General features: G+C 40.6%; 2 long non-coding RNA genes across 2 annotated transcripts in view; one reads left to right on the top strand and one right to left on the bottom strand.

The window, feature by feature from the left end:
• Window positions 1-19238, top strand: part of LOC308594782 — a 139118-nt gene that overhangs the window by 112670 nt on the left and 7210 nt on the right. The window lies entirely within an intron of this gene.
• The window catches only part of LOC308594783, a 146693-nt gene continuing 138024 nt past the window's right edge, over window positions 10570-19238 (bottom strand). The window contains exon 6 of the long non-coding RNA XR_014011606.1: window positions 10570-12571. This is a non-coding gene — a long non-coding RNA (uncharacterized lncRNA). The remainder of the gene's footprint in view (window positions 12572-19238) is intronic.

A 19238-nucleotide genomic window follows, 5' to 3' on the forward strand; every position in this document is an offset into this window, starting at 1 on the left:
GTAACTTCATTGTTACAGGGAATAAAACTGGATAACTGGTTTTCCATAGGACACTCAATATTCCATGGCTACTGAGCGTGTTTATTGGACAGTATGAGTGGGAAGGATTGCCACTTAGGCTGATTGTTGTTGTACTTCTGCAAAACCTGGAGTCCATCTAGGCATACTGATTCTTTAGGGATGCGGGTGGCACTGTGGTCTAAACTACTGAGCCTCTTGGGCTTGCTGATCGGAAGGTCGGCAGAATGAATCCATGCAACAGGGTGAGCCCCTGGTGCTCTGTCCCGGCTCCTGCCAACCTAGCAGTTTGAAAGCATACCAGTGCAAGTAGATAAATAGGTACCGCTGTGGTGGGAATGTGGTGTTTCCGTGCACTCTGGTTTCCGTCACAGTGTTCCATTGCGCCGCCAGAAGGGGCTTAGTCATGCTGGCCACATGATCCGGAAAGCTGTCTGTGGACAAACGCCGGCTTCCTCGGCCTGAAAGCGAGATGAGTGCCACAACCCCATAGTCGCCTTTGACTGGACTTAACTGTCCAGGGGTCCTTTACCTTTTTACTGATACTTTCCTCATATTTCTTAGTGGCCCCATTATGGGTTCATTTCTGTCGGCAACGCTCACCACCCAAGTTTGCTATTAGAAGGAGTGATTTAGACAGGGGTAGGCAACCGTATCCCTCTGCATATGCCAAAGTGGGGCAGTGACATCCTTAAGGCCAGCATTATAGGTAAAACAATAAACTTGCTGAAACAATGAAGTAATGAGTAACTGATTGTTTTGAGCAAGAAATTGCTTGGTGCTCTGTCTGCCCAGTTTATAAATCATTGACAAGCCCTGTTATGCAAGCGACCACTGGTGCTTAATGTAGCCTGAATGTCAGCTTGTTAGACACAATCTGTTGATCTTTCCTCTGGGCCATGTGTGTGGAGGAGGGTTGGGGAGGAATCAATGGGATGTTGTAGAGCTAATAAGCATTTAATCACTTTAGACAATCCAAGTCAGCTAAAGAGATAGACCTGAAAGGTGCCGAAATGTAAGCACCTTCTTCCTAGTGGGTCTGGATACATCCAGAATAATTAGATAGGAAGGCTTTTTCAAGGCTGCATGTACAGTTACTTGGGTGGAAACCCCATTCCATTCAGTGGGAAACTTACTTTTGACTAAATATATATAGAAGCAATATGAATTGGGGCAAGTGAATTTAGAAAATAGTAGATATTGGGTTTTTTACTGACTCATCAACCAATTCATATAAAAGAGCAGGTTTTCCCATCCTTACATTTAATACCTGTCTAATAAAAGGCAAACTATTACTATGTAACTGCCAAAGTTAGTCTCTCTGAACAACAGGGACACCTTCTGTGTCCTAGAAAAGTCACCACCAGATTACACATATCAAAATGATTTTATTTACCCCCCCCCCCACTTCTCATATATGTGTTGATCATCCCCATCAGTTTTCTTAGGAATGCACAAACTCACTTTTTAAAAATCAAGAGGCTCACTCCAAGGAGGAAGACAATTGCAATGATTATCTCTTTCTGATTTGGCTGATGGCCTGATAAGAGTTCAGCTTTATAAGCAACATCTGTCTTTGGAAAGCAGCTTTCGAAAAAGAAAAACATCAAAGGTTAGGAAAGTGGTTGGAGGCAATATCAAATCTATGTTTTGTAGTACAAACACAGAGAGTTACATTCCTATAGATACTTAACATGAAAATGGTCCTGAGCACACTAGCTCTTACTTCCAAGTAAACGTACTGCACAAGTGATGGTGGTAAATGGCTTCTAAGTCAATAGTGCTAGGTCCACTGACCATGCAGGGAATTATTATCATCATGCATACTAATAGCAAACTCGTTGCCTGAGTGCCTATCATTACATAGCCAAAATGGCACTTTCCACACACAGGAAGAAGGTGGCATCAACAGGCACGAGGAAGGTTGAAGGTTTTCAGAAGTATAAGAAAGGGAAAGAGGGGCATGTTCATTTCAGTGAATCATCTTCCCAGGTATGGTAGACCACCTGGGCTGTGAGTTCTTCCTGCCTTGCAGACCTTTTTATATCCTATGTCCTTTTAAAATGTGGTGGGGGGGGTTGGAGGGGGGGTATTGGGTTGATGTTTTTATTTTGATTATATATTTTGTGGTTTTATATATTGATTTTGTTCTGTGAACCACCCTGAGACCTCCGGCTATAGGGCAGTATATAAAGTCTAATACTAATACTGTACTACTAATAATAAAACCTGGTCTGGAAGTGGCCCCAGCTACAAAAACTGTGGCTGTTAAAGAAGCCAGTGACTATCTTGGCTGACTCTTAATGCAGACCCAAGTCATAGAGCCCGAGCTATGAACTACAATTGGCAGGACTGGCAGCAAAAGCAGCAGATATGTTCTGCGCATAGTATACTATTTAATTCTCTTGTTTCTGTTTCTGTTTAAAATGTGCATTTTTATATTTGACTTCCTTTAGTAATGTTTTATTTTGTAATCTTTAAGATAATATTTTAATTCTCTGTTTATTGTGTTGCCTTGACAGTATACCTTATATCTGACTTTCTCCAGTCATGTTCTATTTAATGTGCTGCAAACCACTTTGAGACTTTTTCTTAAAAATATAAAGTGGTGTAGATATGAACTGATTAATAATAATTGATAACAATATTCGTTAGATGGGTGAAGTGTGAAGCAATTTATCTTAGATCCAGATTTGTTGGCAACCAAAAGAACACAAAACTTGGTTTTTAATTGTTTTTGTGAGTTGCATTAAATGTTTTATGCACACTGCCTTGTGAGCTAAAGTCGCAAAGTAGTATATATGTTTCATAAGCGGGACTTGACAGGCTTAGAAACAAGAACTTTGCTTAAAACAAGCTGTTTACTGGGTTGAAGTTCACTCCCACTGCTTTCTTCCCAAATACCATTTTATGTGTTGACACAAAAGTATGATTTGAATGCTTCTCAGATGAAAAGGTGCAAGACAGGCATTCTATATAGTTAGCAAGCAGCTAATTTTCTCTCTGTACTCTGATTTTCCCTTACATTATTACCCAAAGGTTACAGTTTTTTTCGGATACGAAATAAAACACTCAGCTTCTGGGCATTAACAGAGAGAACATGAAAAGGTCACCATGGTGAGCTCATAAGTTCTGCATTCATAACTTTCAAAGCAAATAGCCACAACTGCAAGGGCTATTGAAGTAGATCAGTCAGAGCGGCAGGAAATTGTTCACAGCATGATGCACATTTTCTCCTTTTTATTATCACTGTTTTCATTCATAAAGGATCACTTTAATAACCGACAAAGGAAGAAGCTGCCAGGACAACTGAAGTATGCTGCCTCATGCTGTGGCTAAAAGCATTGGTACTTTGTTACTATGAGTAACCACTGCTAAAAATGCTACTGGGGGACACCATTATTTCCTGGTATTAGGACAACATTACCTCCATTTTGCAAAACATGCATAGCCATTTGTGGGAAATGAGGGATCCTCTGTGCTACTCCTCATTGGCAATCCTTTAGCTACATGATGGATCACTTTCCTTCACATCTGGATCAATTTTTCACATGCAGCTATGAATGGCAAACAGTGGAGGGGTGCATTTGTAATTGAGCGAACCATCCCCCTCCAAAATCATCAGAAAACTAGCTAGCAAGTCATAAATCAATTCTGGCAAGTGGGATATGAAAATTTGGCCATGGTGTTTAGCCAAGACCACAATTTAACCGGCATAACTTTGTTTAATAACAAAAGAATGTTATTCAGGTTGCAAAATTTATGTAAATATTGCCTACATGCAAATACATGTACATGCAGTGCACACAGAAAAATGTACTTAAACTGTATTTTTGTTATGAACATTTTAAAAAAGAATACACACATAAAAGTAAATTCTAGTTTTTCACACAGAAACACACAAACCAATATACAGCTACCCTAGGTATTGGGACTTTGTGCAGAAATTCAGTATATAACAGCCATTCCAATGTTATCAATGTTATTCACATTATTTATGTGAGCCAAGAGGCTAACTAGGACAAAGGAACTTTATCATAAGTAATAATAGACCAAATAACAATGAATAATAATAATTGAAATAGTAAGAATTATTGACTAATAATGAAAACAATTAAAACAAAGGACAATTGATCCTACAACATTTTGCAAAGTATCATTCAGAAGCACACATTTGCAAACATTTAAGTCGGGGCTTTTTCAGCCAGAACTCACCGGAACTCAGTTCCTGCACCTCTCAGGTGGGTGCCATTGCCATTCCAAGAAAACAAGGGAGGTGTTCATGGTGAGTTCTGGCACCTCCCCTAACCCTCCATAAAACCCCAACAACAGTGGAAGAAAAGTCCTGTTTGACCAGTATTTGACAAGAACCTGTGATCTATCAAGTATCCCTAAAAAGTAAATCTCTCCTTTTGAAAGGATTCAATAAGTTCTTCCTGAACTCTCCCGGCATGGTAAAACTAGCCAGGTTGAACAAATCTCATAGAACTGGAAGCTACAAGAATTTTGTCCACAACCTCAGACCACATTAACTGAAACTCATGTAGGCAATTGCAGCTTTACTGAAACACCAATAAGAGGCAATTCTGCAGTGGAAACAGAAAAGTTACAGCTTTGCATACTGTCATTTCCTAAGGAAATGAGGACTTTAAAATAAATAAATAAAACACCCTGATGATTCCTGAGACATTAGTTTATAATACTGCCAACTACATTTTACAAATAGCTCAATCTTTCAAATCCCTCTTTGACAATGATAAATTAACAGTGCTTATAGCTCCAGACAATGTATAATTACCAATTATTTGCAGAATAAAGAGTGAGCAATAGAAGCACATAGTCGTGCTGTAACACGTACTACATGCTCAGGAAGAATGTGCTACTGTTTCAGGCAGCCGCCTCTTTTGTCGTTTGAAAATTATGCAAAACCATTTCTTCAGCAGATTTTAATTGCCATTACAATGAAACTGCATTTCATATGTTACCTTTGCAGCTTAATATAATGGTTAGCCAATGTGCCTTTGTGCAGTTTTTCCATATATTAGAAATTTTATTTTTAATATTGCTTTTATTATTGTCAAAGTGCAAATCAGTCAAAATAGACAACAAAGAGGCACATAAATATAAATAATATTTATATTCAAAGACCTAGAAGTTCAAAAGTTAAGAATAAAGTAGGCCTCCCTTTCATGTAAAGACAAGACACGTTAGGGAGGGAAGAACAATGGAGTGAAAGGAAACCAGCATTAGTTGAAAGTTTCTGAAGAACAACAGCAGAGATTATTCTATGTGGAATTAAAGGGGTAATTCTGTTAGTGCTGGCATCAATTAGCCAAGTGACGGAAGGGGGAGATGTTATTCAGCAACCCAGCTGAGTAGCATGTTTATTGAAGTTGCATGTGCTCTAATTGTCTGTGTAGTTCTGAGGGAGTTTTGCTCTGTATGTTTAACTGAATATCTACCTGCTATGTACAGGGCAGGAGGTAAAAAATAGAGGAAACCTGTCTGTTTCTTTCTCTGTTTTTATTCAGTTTCCTTAGTAAAGTGTAATCAGTATTTCTTTTCTCTCTGGACTCCATCTGTGTTATTTAAGTGACTTTGCTAACAGAGAAAAGCCAGTGAAAAGAGCCGTGTCTTGAAATACTTGACAGTGCAGTAACAGAGAAAGAGAGTCGGGTGTCAGGTGGAAGGGCATTCCAATTGGATGAAGCTTAAGGGGAAAGGGAGCTAGGCATGGAATACAGTAGTTTAACAACAACAACAAAAACTTGATAGCCATAGAACAGGGATGTCCCTTTAGCTGTTGTTGGACTACAACTCCCATCATCCCTGACCATTGGTCATGCTGGGTGGGGCTGGTGGAAGCTGGAATCCAACATCCAGAGGGCCACAGCTTCCACATCCCTCCCATAGAGGAATAGGTCCAAGGAAGACTATATGGAGAAAGAGGAGAAGTTTTATCTATAAAGGAGGGAGACCTTGGAGGCATTTGAAAGTAAATCTATGAAGTGGACAATGAAGGTAAAAAGAGAAGAGAAACCAGTTAGGAGGATAGAATGTGAGTGTTGGCTGAAAAGAACCAGTGCAGAAACCAAGGGTCAGGAACTCCAGTATGAAAACAAAAGAGCAAACTGAGGATGATTAGGGTTGATCCAAATGTTCCACCCCCATCATTCTACCCGGATACTGAGGTCCAGCACCGAGGGTCTTCTGACATTTCCCTCACTGTGAGAAGCCAAGTTGCAGGGAACCAGGCAGAGGTCCTTCTCGGTAGTGGCACCCACCCTGTGGAAGGCCATCCCACCAGATGTAAAAGAGAACAACAACTACCAGACTTTTAGAAGACATCTGAAGGCAGCCCTGTTTGGGGAAGCTTTTAATGTTTGATGCATTACTGTATTTTAATATTTTGTTGGAGGCTGCCCAGAGCGGCTGGGGAGGCCCAGTCAGATGGGTGAGGTATAAATTATTTATTATTATTATTCTTCAAACTCCTCATATGTGGAAAAATTGTTTCTATATGGTGGTGACATTCCACATGATTGAAGCAGCATTTAAAGACTCTTCTCCAACTTGTTTCACCAAAATGGATGGATATTCGAAACCTATCCATTGTATATCATTTTACATGCAGTGAATTTTGAAGGGAGGGGAAGCAAGCAATTCTTTATATAGTTTCACAGAATCATAGAGCTGAAAGTGGGAAGGGACCCCAAAAGTCATGTAGTGCAACCCTTGCAATGCAGGTTTCTGGAGTGGTGTGAATCCAAGAAAGAACAATGCAAGAACAGTGTCTTTAAATCAGTTTTTAGGCACCACTGAGAAGTCATGTTAGTGCATGATTTGGCATGCTTCATGCACAGTTCCAATCTTCCTTCATTTAGGCCACATTCGTACATACTCCTGCAACACAAGAGCTGCTTCTTCGCAGCATAGCCCCTCCTGTTCTCATGTTAATTGTTGGAAACAATCACATCAGTCCTTCCCATCCAACAATAGTCTTCCCTGATACTTTCAGACACTGCTTATGTGGACATCTCCTCCAGGCCCTACCTATAGAACCAAATATCAGTAATGGCATTCTTTTTTAAAAAAAAAATAGTTGTCTCTTATCACTGTGAAGAATCAATTAAGGGAACTATAAATCCTCTTGATATACTGCTGCACCTCATTCTCAAGGGAGTTAATATTAGACATGCATATTGTGGGATTCCCTTTCAGCGATATGACACGTTCCCGTTCAGCGCAGTAGTTATAATGATTGCTGATATCCACCACAGTTCTTGGTCATGTCAACACTCCTCAAAGGAGTTAACTCGACTGGTGGCATACAGCTGGAGTTCTAACTACTGTCAGAAAATAGTAATGTATAAGAGGTCTAATTAGTCTGAAGAGCGCTGGTGTTTTTTCTTTTTGTCATGGATTATACTAATCTTCTCAGTGTGTGCTATATATGCAGTCGTTGGGTTGACTCCAAAGGGCCTCTTGTGAGAGTGGGAAGTAGACTCTACGCATACAAGGGGGTGCCCCTGATTTATCTCAATTCCTTTCTCAAGATGCAGCCACATCCCACACTAAGAATGGCTCAAAACGGTCAGCATTGCATGGAAGAGATTCAAGCACATAGATGTGAAGCATTTTTTTCACCCCTCAAAACAAGAAGAATCTGGGGAACTGTGGTTTAGCCCAGGCTTCCTCAAACCCGGCCCTCCAGATGTTTTGAGACTATAATTCCCATAATCCCTGACCACTGGTCCTGCTAGCTAGGGATCATGGGAGTTGTAGGCCAAAAACATCTGGAGGGCCAAGTTTGAGGAAACCTGGTTTAGCCCCTCACAGAGCTCCAGTTCCCAGCACCCTTAACAAACTAAAGTGCCCGCTTTGGGTGGGGGAAATGTCCTTTTTTTAAAATAAAAAAAAATCTTTTTATTGAGTTCTTTACAGCGAAAAACATAAAAGTATTAAGAAACAAGACAAAAAAGAATACAAAAAAAAGAACCAAAGACAACACATATAGCAAAAAAAACCAAAACAGATCAACTCTAAAACACTAATTGACTTCCCTCCATCTCGGCTTGAGCTATACACACACAATGTACTTTAAATGCACTTTAAAAGTCTGGTGTGTACACAGCCTAGAATTGTGCAATTAAAGTGAATTAATGGGTTCTGTTGCTCTAATCCGCTTGAAGAAGAAAAAAAGAATGGGACTCCTTGAGGTTTGGAAACTTAATGGAAAATGCACTGAAAAGTGTGGGATAAGTGAATGACTAGAGGAAAGATGTATAAAATGTCCCGCAAGCAAACCACAATTAATTTAGGATAAATGTTCATTGTGATATAGCCATCCCATAAAGAAATCAGAATGAATGCTCAATGAAGACTGGATATAATCTAACCTCCAAATCAGGATGAATGTGGAATAAATAGATCTGGAAAAGTCCCAACTTTTCAGAGGGCTGCAGTAGGATGGAGAAGATGGGAAAGTTGTCTTCCACGGGAAAAATGTCTGCTCATAACTCTTAGGATCCAACCCAATATGTGTGGCTTTCTTCAACAAATGAAAATGCAAGAAAGAATTGGTTGTATCCAACAGTTACATGAGTGGAAAGCAGCTTATGAAACAACTCTTTCCTCTCACCCTCCTGTGCCCCACTGGATATGTCCAAAGGCCTGTTCAGAGGGTTAGGGTGGGTTGCTGTAGGATAGGAACAGGAGAAGCATGACCCAAAATATGTGCTTACATAATGGGAGGCAACCAATGTACATCTATGTAGTTGGAGCCTTAGAGTTCACTTGCAGCAACATATATTTAGGATGAGGTCCCAGATTCTACCAGCATAGTCCACAACGGAATTAAACCAAAGTACTTGGATTAAAATGGATTGTCTTGCTGAAGTCAGCAGAGCTAATTCAGCTAAAACCAAACTAACGTTGTTGCCAACTGAGGTGTTAAATGCTTACATTGTATTTGGAAATGCAACAGTGGCTATCAAGTAATTTTGTACTGGTTACAGTTTTACCTTCCTTCTAGATATAAACTAGTTTAATTAATATCAGAAGGATATAACTGATTTGGAAGCATTCCTATTAACTTCTTGGTTTTAAACCAGGACTTTATAATGTACTTCCAAAGAACCAAACCCAGGCCAGCTGTTTTCAGAAACAGACATTTCTTATCTTTCAATATCATTCATTAGAGCATATTAGGGGATGGAAGGAATGCCACAAAACAACAAGGTTTCTAAGTTCCCAGAAGATTTGTTACAAATTCTAAACCAAAGTAGTTCTAGGCCTTAATTTATGTAGACATTTTCCCCTGATATTGGCAGGAGAAGGGGCTTTTTCCTCAGCTAGTGGTAAATATTATATAAATAGAAATTGCTAAAATCTCAGATTCCCAACAACTGGAAATCTTTTTCTGCTGCTCTTGATCTCAAAAGCTGAAACTTCTTCAAGATGACATTAATGTCTCATCTACACTTTGCTAAAATAATAAGGAACGTCCATGTAAATCTACAAGACCGTTTATATTCTACACAACAGTAAGGCATCTTCCCATAATATAAAACTTTTCTGTCAGCAAATCTTATTGTTAATATGTCTTAATCTTAAAGGGGGGGTGGCTCAGTGCCAATTCACACGTCTGGTGAAAGCATTCTGCACCAAAGATGACCCAACGAGAGATTGATGTAGCTTGGTGACAGAAGCCAGGGAATCCTTGGTTCAACTCTTACCTGAGCCACACATTCACTGATTAGCTTACAATACAACCCTGTGCATGTCTATTCAGAGGTAACCGCCAGTGAGTTAAATGGGACTTACTTCTTGGGAAGTGTTTATATTAGGGTTAGCTCAATGTGGTGTCCTCCAGATGTTGATGGATTCCAACTCTCAATGGATCCAACCACAATGGCCAGTGGTTAAGGAGGATGGGAACTGTAACCCAACAACATCTAGAGGGCACCATGTTGGCTATCCCTGATATATAGGATTGCGACCTTTAAAGCCATGATTGTTTCAGCCTCAGTGCACCACCACCCCACCATGTGCAATATTGGGCATAATAATGTGGGCATCTTGTAAGGATGATTGAGATGAGAAAATACTTTGAATATGCAGAAATAGATCATATGTAAGGTATTATAATAGTGTTTGTGCATCTATCGTATTAGGATAAAGTGGCGGTGTTGGTGTTATAGTCAGGACAAAACCATCTCAGCTACATAAACAATTATGGGTTCTCCTCCTGCTGAAGGGCTATAGCTCAGTGGGAGAGATCATGCTTTGCATATAACAGGTCCCAAGTTCAATTCCTGAGGTCTGCAGGTAGGTCTAGAGAAACCTTCATGTCTGGTACCATGGAGAATTGCTGCTGGCTATTGTAGACAATGGGACGCAGGTGGCGCTGTGGGTTAAACCACAGAGCCTAGGACTTGCCAATCAGAAGGTTGGCAGTTCGAATCCCCGCAATGCTCCTGTTGCTCGGTCCCTGCTCCTGCCAACCTAGCAGTTCGAAAGCACATCAAAGTGCAAAGTCCCGCTCTGGCGGGAAGGTAAACGGCGTTTCCATGCACTGCTCTGGTTTGCCAGAAGCAGCTTAGTCATGCTGGCCACATGACCTGGAAGCTGTATGCCGGCTCCCTCGGCCAATAAAGCGAGATGAGCGCCGCAACCCCAGAGTCGGTCACAACTGGACCTAATGGTCAGGGGTCCCTTTACCTTTTTATTGTAGACAATAGTGAGATAGTGAAATCAATGGTCAGTGTCCTTCCTATATTTCAATGGATTACAGTTCGGACTACAGTGGTACCTTGGTTCTCAAACAACTTGGAACCCAAACACTGCAAACCCGGAAGTAAGTGTTCCAGTTTGCAGACTATTTTTGGAAGCTGAACGTGCTCCGTGTTGAGTGTTACACTTCCGATTTGAGTGCCACACTTCCATTTTGAGTGTTACGCTGAGGTCTGTCTGTTTTTGCTATTTATTTTGTGTTTTTGTTTCTGCGGCTTTTTTGTGACTGTGGAACCCAGTTTGGCTACTGATTAATTGGTTGATTGTGTGAGTGCAGTACAGTGGTACCTCAGGTTACAGATGCTTCAGGTTACAGACTCCACTAACTCAGAAATAGTACCTTGGGTTAAGAACTTTGCTTCAGGAGGAGAACAGAAATCGTGCGGCAGCGGCCCGGCAGCAGCGGGAGGCTCCATTAGCTAAAGTGGTACCTCAGGTTAAGAACAGTTTCCGGATGGAAACAGACTTCCAGAATGAATTAAATTCTTAACCCGAGGTACCACTGTACATTGTTTATTGCTTTCTTTTATGGATCAATGGTATCGTTAGACAGTAAATTGTTAAATTGCTCTTTTAGGGTTTGTTTTTAAAAGTCTGGAACAGAGTGGTCCATTTTGCATTACTTTCTATGGGAAAGCGCGCCTTGGTTTTGGAACGTTTTGGTTTTGGAACAGACTTCTGGAATGGATTAAGTTTGAGAACCAAAGTACCACTGTATATAATTTTTCCTCAGCCAGCTAAATGTCATCAAGAAATATGTCATTAATTTATAAAAAAATGTGTATATACTGCTGTATCGTAAATAGATATCATATATCATAGCAGTTTGCAATATAAAAACATAAAACCAAACAATAACATCATAAAAAGTTAAAAACAAGTTAAAGGCAAAAAGAAATTGAAAGCAGACATCAACAGACCATTGTGATTGATGTACTCTTAATTGCCTGCATAGGCCTGGCAGAATAGAAAAGTTTTCAGCAGGCATTTAAAAGTTGGCACATAAGGCACCCGCTGAATCTCTGTTGGCAAGATTATTCCACCAGACTGGGCCAATGACACAAAAGGATCAGTTTCTCATTGTAGAACCCAATCCCAAATTGGTTTAATGAGAAGTTAAGCACTATTCAGCCCTACTCACTTTAATGTGAATTTGTTTGCTAAAGTATTAGGAAATATTCAAAGATGTGATTAACTTAGGTCAGCAGCCTTAGATGAAAAGAGCCATTCAGATGTTGGTTGAACAGAACTTATGGACTAATGGCAATAGGTCCTTAACATGTTTTACTTGCTGTAGTAAGTCTACAATGACCGCCTGCAAGGGATTTCAGCCTAGCTAGTCTCCATCCGATTCATACATCTGATGAAGACAACTGCAAGCAAAATCAGTGCATGGCCAAGTTCTCACATTTCGTGCTGAGAGGAAAGGCTCCAGATTTTTCCAGGACCACTTACTCAGTACATCTGATTATGTGCTACAGTGTCAAAATGTGACTGCAGTCAGCTGCCTTGTAGGCATGCTCTTATCCTTTGAGACCCATAGAGCAACAATTGCTTCTTCCAACCTTCTGCATCAGACTGCATCAATAGCAGTTTGATGCATATTGCAGCTGGATGTCTGAAAAGTGCTGCCAGAACTCGAATGCTTCCTCTGTGGCTGGCTGTCCTCCTTGACAGTGATGGGCTGGAAAATCTCAGGAGAGGATCAGTGCTCAGGGTATTCTGGCAATTCCTGGGTTGGCCAGGGTCCAAGGTGGAGCTGCAGAATTCATTGAAACAGAATATGGAAGTTGACTGTCAAGCAGTCATAAAATCCAAATCACAATGTAAAATACAATAAATACAAGAATAAATTGCAATTAGGTTTAATAACCTTCTGTATTTACGAGATCTAATGCATCATTGAATCTAATGTGCACCTCAATTTTCAAAACCTTGAAAGCAAAGAAGTATTTGCTGGCACCATCAAATCTAATGCACACCCTAATTTTTGTGACATAATTTGGCTAAAAAAGGTGTGCATTACATCTGAGTAAATACAGTAGTTTATATGTTCTAATTACGCTAAACAAGACATTGGATAATAAATGTAATATGAATTTCTAATTGAAATAGTATCCCTTACAAACTGTTAGTCAATCAGTATTATTATTATTATTATTATTATTATTATTATTATTATTATTATTACTACTACTACTACTACTACTACTACTACTATTACTATTATTACTATTATTATTCTTCACTTTCTCAGTCCCTTTTCAGTCAAATCAAAGTCTCCCAAACAGTACAAAAGCACTAAAAATAAAGCATTAACAACCACAAAGCATTAAAAATAGTATTCCATAATTGTAATATTGCGGGCCCACGGTGCAGAGGAACCACTGGCAGCAAGCCCCAGGTGAAATTGCAATCAACACAGGAGAAGCATTTGAGATTTGTGTGGCCGTGCCTGCCTTTTATGCCCAGGGAGTGGGCCAGAGTAAAACCTGTGTGTGTGTAGGTTTCACCTAGGTCCACTCGCTAAGCCACACCCCCAAGCTCACCACAGTTCTTTATAAATAAAATAATATACTGAGGACATTGTTTTTGTTTGTTACTATGTTGTGTGTTTTTGTGTGTTTATATTGTAAACCGCCCTGTGATCCTCGGACGAAGGCTGGCATAGAAAACTAATAAAATAATGAAGTAAATGGTGTGAATTTGCTTGGGTACTATTCATGTTGAATCAAGGGTGCTATTTACTAGTCAAATACTAACAATTTTAATAAGGCTTCGGCATGATATGAATGTGTAACTTGCATGTATCTTGAGCACAAACTTAAGTATTGCTCTTGTATTCATATGGCAGTGAATCACACTTTCATTTTGTGTGATGAAATGGTTATATCTCGCACAGCATACTGAAAAATCCAGCCTAAAAGTGAGTATAGAGTGGTAACTGTGACTGGGGAAAATTCTGAAGTGGCCAGAAGAGCTGGTGGTTGGTATTGAAATATCAAATTTAAAAGGGGGGAGAAGTGCCTGCATTTTAGTGAGTGGCACAAATCGCAGTACTTAAGCCAAGGGAAATGAGATGAGAGTGTTTTTGTACTTACGATTATGTGGCTATGTGGCCAAGCACAGTAATGGAAAACGCTGTGGAATTCAGAGACTCGAATCAACTCACCATCTGCAATAGCAATATAGTTCCAGGAAAGATAGCTGTTCAGTCTTGTTTTGCTTTTGTTTGATAGTGGGATGGTGTAAGATTGTTGCAGGAAGTAGTGAATTGCTGAGAGTGTGGACTTGGGCAGACCCAAGAAGAAAACACTAAAATGTGAGTGATTTATTTCAAGCTTTTCAGGCTTGAAAACTGTGTCTTCAGATCTGTGAAATTCATTTTGCTAAGTATGTTTAGATATACGGTATCTATACTATTTAAAATTCTGCGTTGAACAGATGAAGTCAGGTTGAAATGGTTCTACCAAGATAACTTCTGAGTCCTGGATAAATTGTAATTTACTGAGAACAGTTTCTGTTGGTAGGTCTTGTTTCTTCATCAATCTTTTTAAGCCTGCGAGCACATTTTGAATTTTGGGAATGTGCGATGTGTGCCAGTCACAAAATGGTAGCCAGGGTACGTGTGATGTCTGCCATAGGAATGTGGTAAAATACAAAATGGCAGCCTTAGGGTGTGGCATAACAAAACATGGCTGTCATATCTAGAAGAGCAGAAAAAGAGACAGAACAGTGTAGGCATGCCATCTTGTGGATTTATGAGGGGCTGTTTACTGTGACCCTTTGCAGGCAACCATAGGAGGCAACGGCAGACACTGGTTGGGCAATCCATTGTTTAAAGCAATAGTTTTACATGATTGCAAAGGCATCAAGACATATTAAAACTAGAAGGGAAAAAGCAACAATTCCAGGTCCTTTCTAAAAGCGATAAGAAAAGAGAGGCAGTCTAGTGGAAGGATCGGAAAGGACAGTCAGTAAAAAGGCCCCTTTTCCTGTCACCTGCAATCTTACTATGAAGTCAGTAGAAGCGCTCTGGGAAGGCTATTGATGGAGATCTTACCAAGTAGGCTTTTGTGGGATAAAGTGGTCCTTTGTGTACTCTAGTTTCCATTTAGGACTTTAACAGATAAAATATGCACCTGTCCAGTGCTATTTTTCTAGAATAAGAGGTACCAGAACCAACCATGAACACCTCCCTTATTCTCTTAGAATGGCAATGGCGCCCAGTAAGCTGCAGTGATTCAGCTGCCCCACCATGCAAAGAGGGTACAGTCTCCTTTAAACTAGTCTGACTATACCCTGCCCTCCACCAACACTGCTTCCACCATTTGCAGACAGAGAATGCCTTTCAATTTGGATATAAATAGGCACGTGTGGTCATAAGCCAGATAGGGATTGGCACACCAGTTAGAGGTGGGCAAATCCATTTTGGGCTAAAAATGCAAGCTGGGCATCCAGGAACAACGCTGGTTTTTTGCTGCCTATTACTAGGTAATACAACTAGTAAGGTTGTATAACATAGCAATAACCACATTATTGCTAGCTGTAGGGAACACATCATGGGGTTTTTCTGTTGGATATAATATGGGCATGATATATTGGATTGTGGAAGGATAATTTCAGTAGGCAAATGAATAAGTTCAGATTTCCACTCTCACACACACCTGCCACACACACAAAAAGGATTTGGACATGAGATATTGTCCACCTTGGCCATATATATCTTGTAAGTGGTTTGTTGAGTACAAAATCATTGCCTTCTACAGACACTGGCCGGTTCATGTTAGACTATAAATGTAATGCAAGTAAAAGGTTACATGAAATCCAATGCAAATACAATTTCATCTTGAACAGCATTCTTAAGTATGAATCTAATTGAACTGTGAGCTCTCCAGCAGTCATTTATTATTATGATATATCCGTTCCTTTAAAATAAGCTTTCATGGAAATGGGTAATTGACTTTATTGTACTTTTAACCAAAGGCAATTGACTGGAAAATAGCACTATCATTTAGCCTGATCTTTCATTTGGATTGCTAAAAAGTACATATGTAAGAGAAAGGGCAACCATTAATTGATAGCTTAAGAGGGCTATTGTTTATGTCCTTGACAAACTATTACTGCTACTACTACTACTACTACTACTACTACTACTACTACTACTACTATAATTGTTAACCCAAATGTGGAGTGGTCAGCTTTGTGAAAGTGCTCCTCAGAATTTAGTCACCTACCTTTAAGGATGATAGGAATAGGCATGAGGCATCTTATTATGTACATGAAGGTACTCCTTTTCACATACTTAACTCAATGTAAAGACATCAGGCAGGAGGGCCAACAGAGCAATGTTATGGTGGGGCTAGTGGTGTGCAGTCCTACTCCCTCCAGTTATTTACTTTATTGATGGATCTTACATGGTTAGGAACAGTGACCTCTGAGAGCAGTACCAATTTGTGCTGTGCTATAATAGTGGGTGCTCCCAGTTTTGAGCTTAATATTGCAAATGGGTTGCTGAGATTTGGCATAGGGGTCATTGGCAATAGTGGATGGTTGTTGTTTTTCTCTCTCTTAATTTATGAGATATTCCCCAGGGACAATTAATCCAAATTAAAGAGGGGAGAATATAGGCTAGCATGTTAATGATGATGCCGTGTGGATGCTGGCGGAAATGCACACATGAGGAGCAACACCCTAACAATCAGAAAGCACCCTAGGCTACCAGAAGTTGATATGGAGAAAGAAATTGGATCTGGGCTTACTGCAAGGCCTAATTCCTGGCTTTATGTATCTGCTAGTCTGTTATTACCTGTTAGTACCAGGTCTTAGATTACAGGGCTGTATATAACTAAGACTTTTAACAAGAAGTAGCACTATCCACAGTGGACTATATTTCATTGATGGTACATTGGAGCAATTTGATCTGGGAACTGTGAGTGATGATGTACAGCAGAATTATTTTTGCAGAGCTGAAGTCTTCATACATCTATTTTTCTGGCAAAATTCAGCTTTTAGGTGAGATTACTTCCTCCCATGGAAGTAATCCTGTTCATAAATGCAACATGTTATTTGAACTCTAATCATATAATTAATGCTCTCCATCAAATTCCAAATAAGTAAGGCCTTCATTGGTGTGAGTGAACATAAACTGAAGTTCACCAGATTCTGTTTTATCTGGTTTGAGGAATCACAGCTGGTTGACCGGAAGAAAAAGATTATGAAATGTAGATGCAGAGGTTACTGTTATCTAGACTAGTGCATTCCAGGGCTAGCCCTTCTTTTAAGATTTTGAGGAGTGTGAGGGAGAAGCAGAAATATTTCTTTGTTGAAACATCTCCAAGAATTGGAGTTTTATTCCAGGCATTTCTTCCCCTTTCTCACCATCTCCAGGTTCCTAATTCTCACAGAAAGGCAGAAATTTTGAACAAAACATGATTTGCCACCTACTCAACAGATTTTACTAACAGTATAATGACTTTGAGGCTGCTCTCTGAATTGTGACTTCTTTCTAATGATTGCTCTTCTTGACAGAAGGTATGGGGGTGGGAGAGAGTTTGTGTTTCAAGAAAGGCATTGTTAACTCAGCACTAAACGTATTTATTGGAAGCAAAAAACCTGGGTGTTTAGGATCATAGTCTGAAGCCCTCACTCCCTACACCTGACCACCAACAGCTCAAGCAGTATAACACTATCCCAAAGAGCCACATCAAAGGCTTTTCTAGATGCAGTTATACACAGCGAAGGCACAGTGCTTCTCAGGCTGATGCTCTTCCTCATCCAGACAACATTCTCCCACCTAACACATCAGCTTATAGGAACCTCCTTTCCCCCCCGATCTTAAACCACAGTGTTATTTTCACCAGCATGTGCATTTTTATGCACACTTTCCCCTAGCACAGGGGTCTGCAACCCGCGGCTCCGGAGCCGCATGTGGCTCTTTTACACCTTTGCCGCGGCTCCGGGGCGGATACTAGCGAGGGGAGGAGGCGCATTGTGCGCCCTGACACTCCCCACTGTGGTGGGCGCTGTACTGGCTGTGACGTCACATGGGGGCGGTGCGTGCGTTAGTCCCGACGTCACCTTCCTGCCCGCTGTCAGATCGCGGCTCTGGAGATATATTTGTTTTAAATGTTGCAATGGTTTTGCGGCTCCCAGGTTTTTTTTCCTTCGGAAACGGGTCCAAGTGGCTCTTTTTGTCTTAAAGGTTGCAGACCCCTGCCCTAGTATATGCTCTTTTTCACCCACTTCTTGGCAGGAGAACTGTGTTTCAGTTCGTGTTATCTTTCACAAAGTGCAAAGCAGTAGGTTCGCCATTAAATACGAACTGAATCCAATTATTCCACTTCCCTAGCCACAGCCATTGACAGGCAGAGCCAGCTCCTTATTGGCTGCCGGCAGTTGGGGAGCTGGCTGAGGGCAGACTAAGGCCATGGGCCAGTGCTCCATTCGCCCTACTGGGCCAGCCCCTGTTATTCCACAAGTGTCACAGAGGATTGTGAGCTATGGCAGGTGAGGCAACTCCAGAGATCCTCTCTGTAAGATTCCCCTGAAAGTGATATATATGACCCACTCCTCTGTCCCACTCAGCTTTGCCAAACACATAGGGTTTCTTCTTGGGGAAAACAAGTAATTTAAAGCCAAGATTTTGCTCACTCTGGCTCCCAAAACCAAGACTGAAAATAAAAGCAAGCTGACCCAATAGCTGCTATCTGAATTGTGTGGGACATTTCAGAGAAACACTCTATTGTGCACTTCAGCCTGAGAAGATATATTATGCAAGGAGAAGGGGACATAGTAACTCCAGAGACACCCCTCTCCCTTTCTGCTAAATTGAGCATAGTACTGCCTGTGTTTCAGTTTCTCAGAGTGCTTTCTGCCATCTGTTTTTAATTTTTCTTTAATTTCCATTCACGGCCTTTGGACTACTCCCATGTTCAGAAGAAAACAGCAATTAAGGCTAACATTATCTGGGTGCCTCTTCCAGGCTATAAACTTAAAATTGTTGGCATAAGCAAATATTCCGTATCAATCTTTTACCAGCGGACCAATGTTGTTTTCTATTATTTTGCTTTGCAAACACATGGGCAGAGGCATGTTATGCCCCCACTACTTTCATACTAGTGCTGGTATGTGAAAATACTGGAATATTCATTCTAATTCTAGCCTAAAGCCTGCTGCAGTCCAGCCAGCCATGGAAAAGAATGTCCTTCATAACAGCTCTGTGAAGGCACAACATAGATTCTTGCCAATTTGTCAGATGAACAGAAAGGAAGCATCATTCCAGAGGTGACCCTAAGTGCCACCATATAAGCCTATCACACTTGTCACATATAAGCATGACACCCACCATACATGTTTTAAGGCAGGAGTGGGGAATCTGAGGCCTGGAGGGCTCCTTGGAAGACTAGCCTTGCTTCACACGCTCT

Source organism: Podarcis bocagei (genome assembly GCF_964188305.1).
Source record: "Podarcis bocagei genome assembly, chromosome: 9".
Classification (NCBI taxonomy): Eukaryota; Metazoa; Chordata; class Lepidosauria; order Squamata; family Lacertidae; genus Podarcis; species Podarcis bocagei.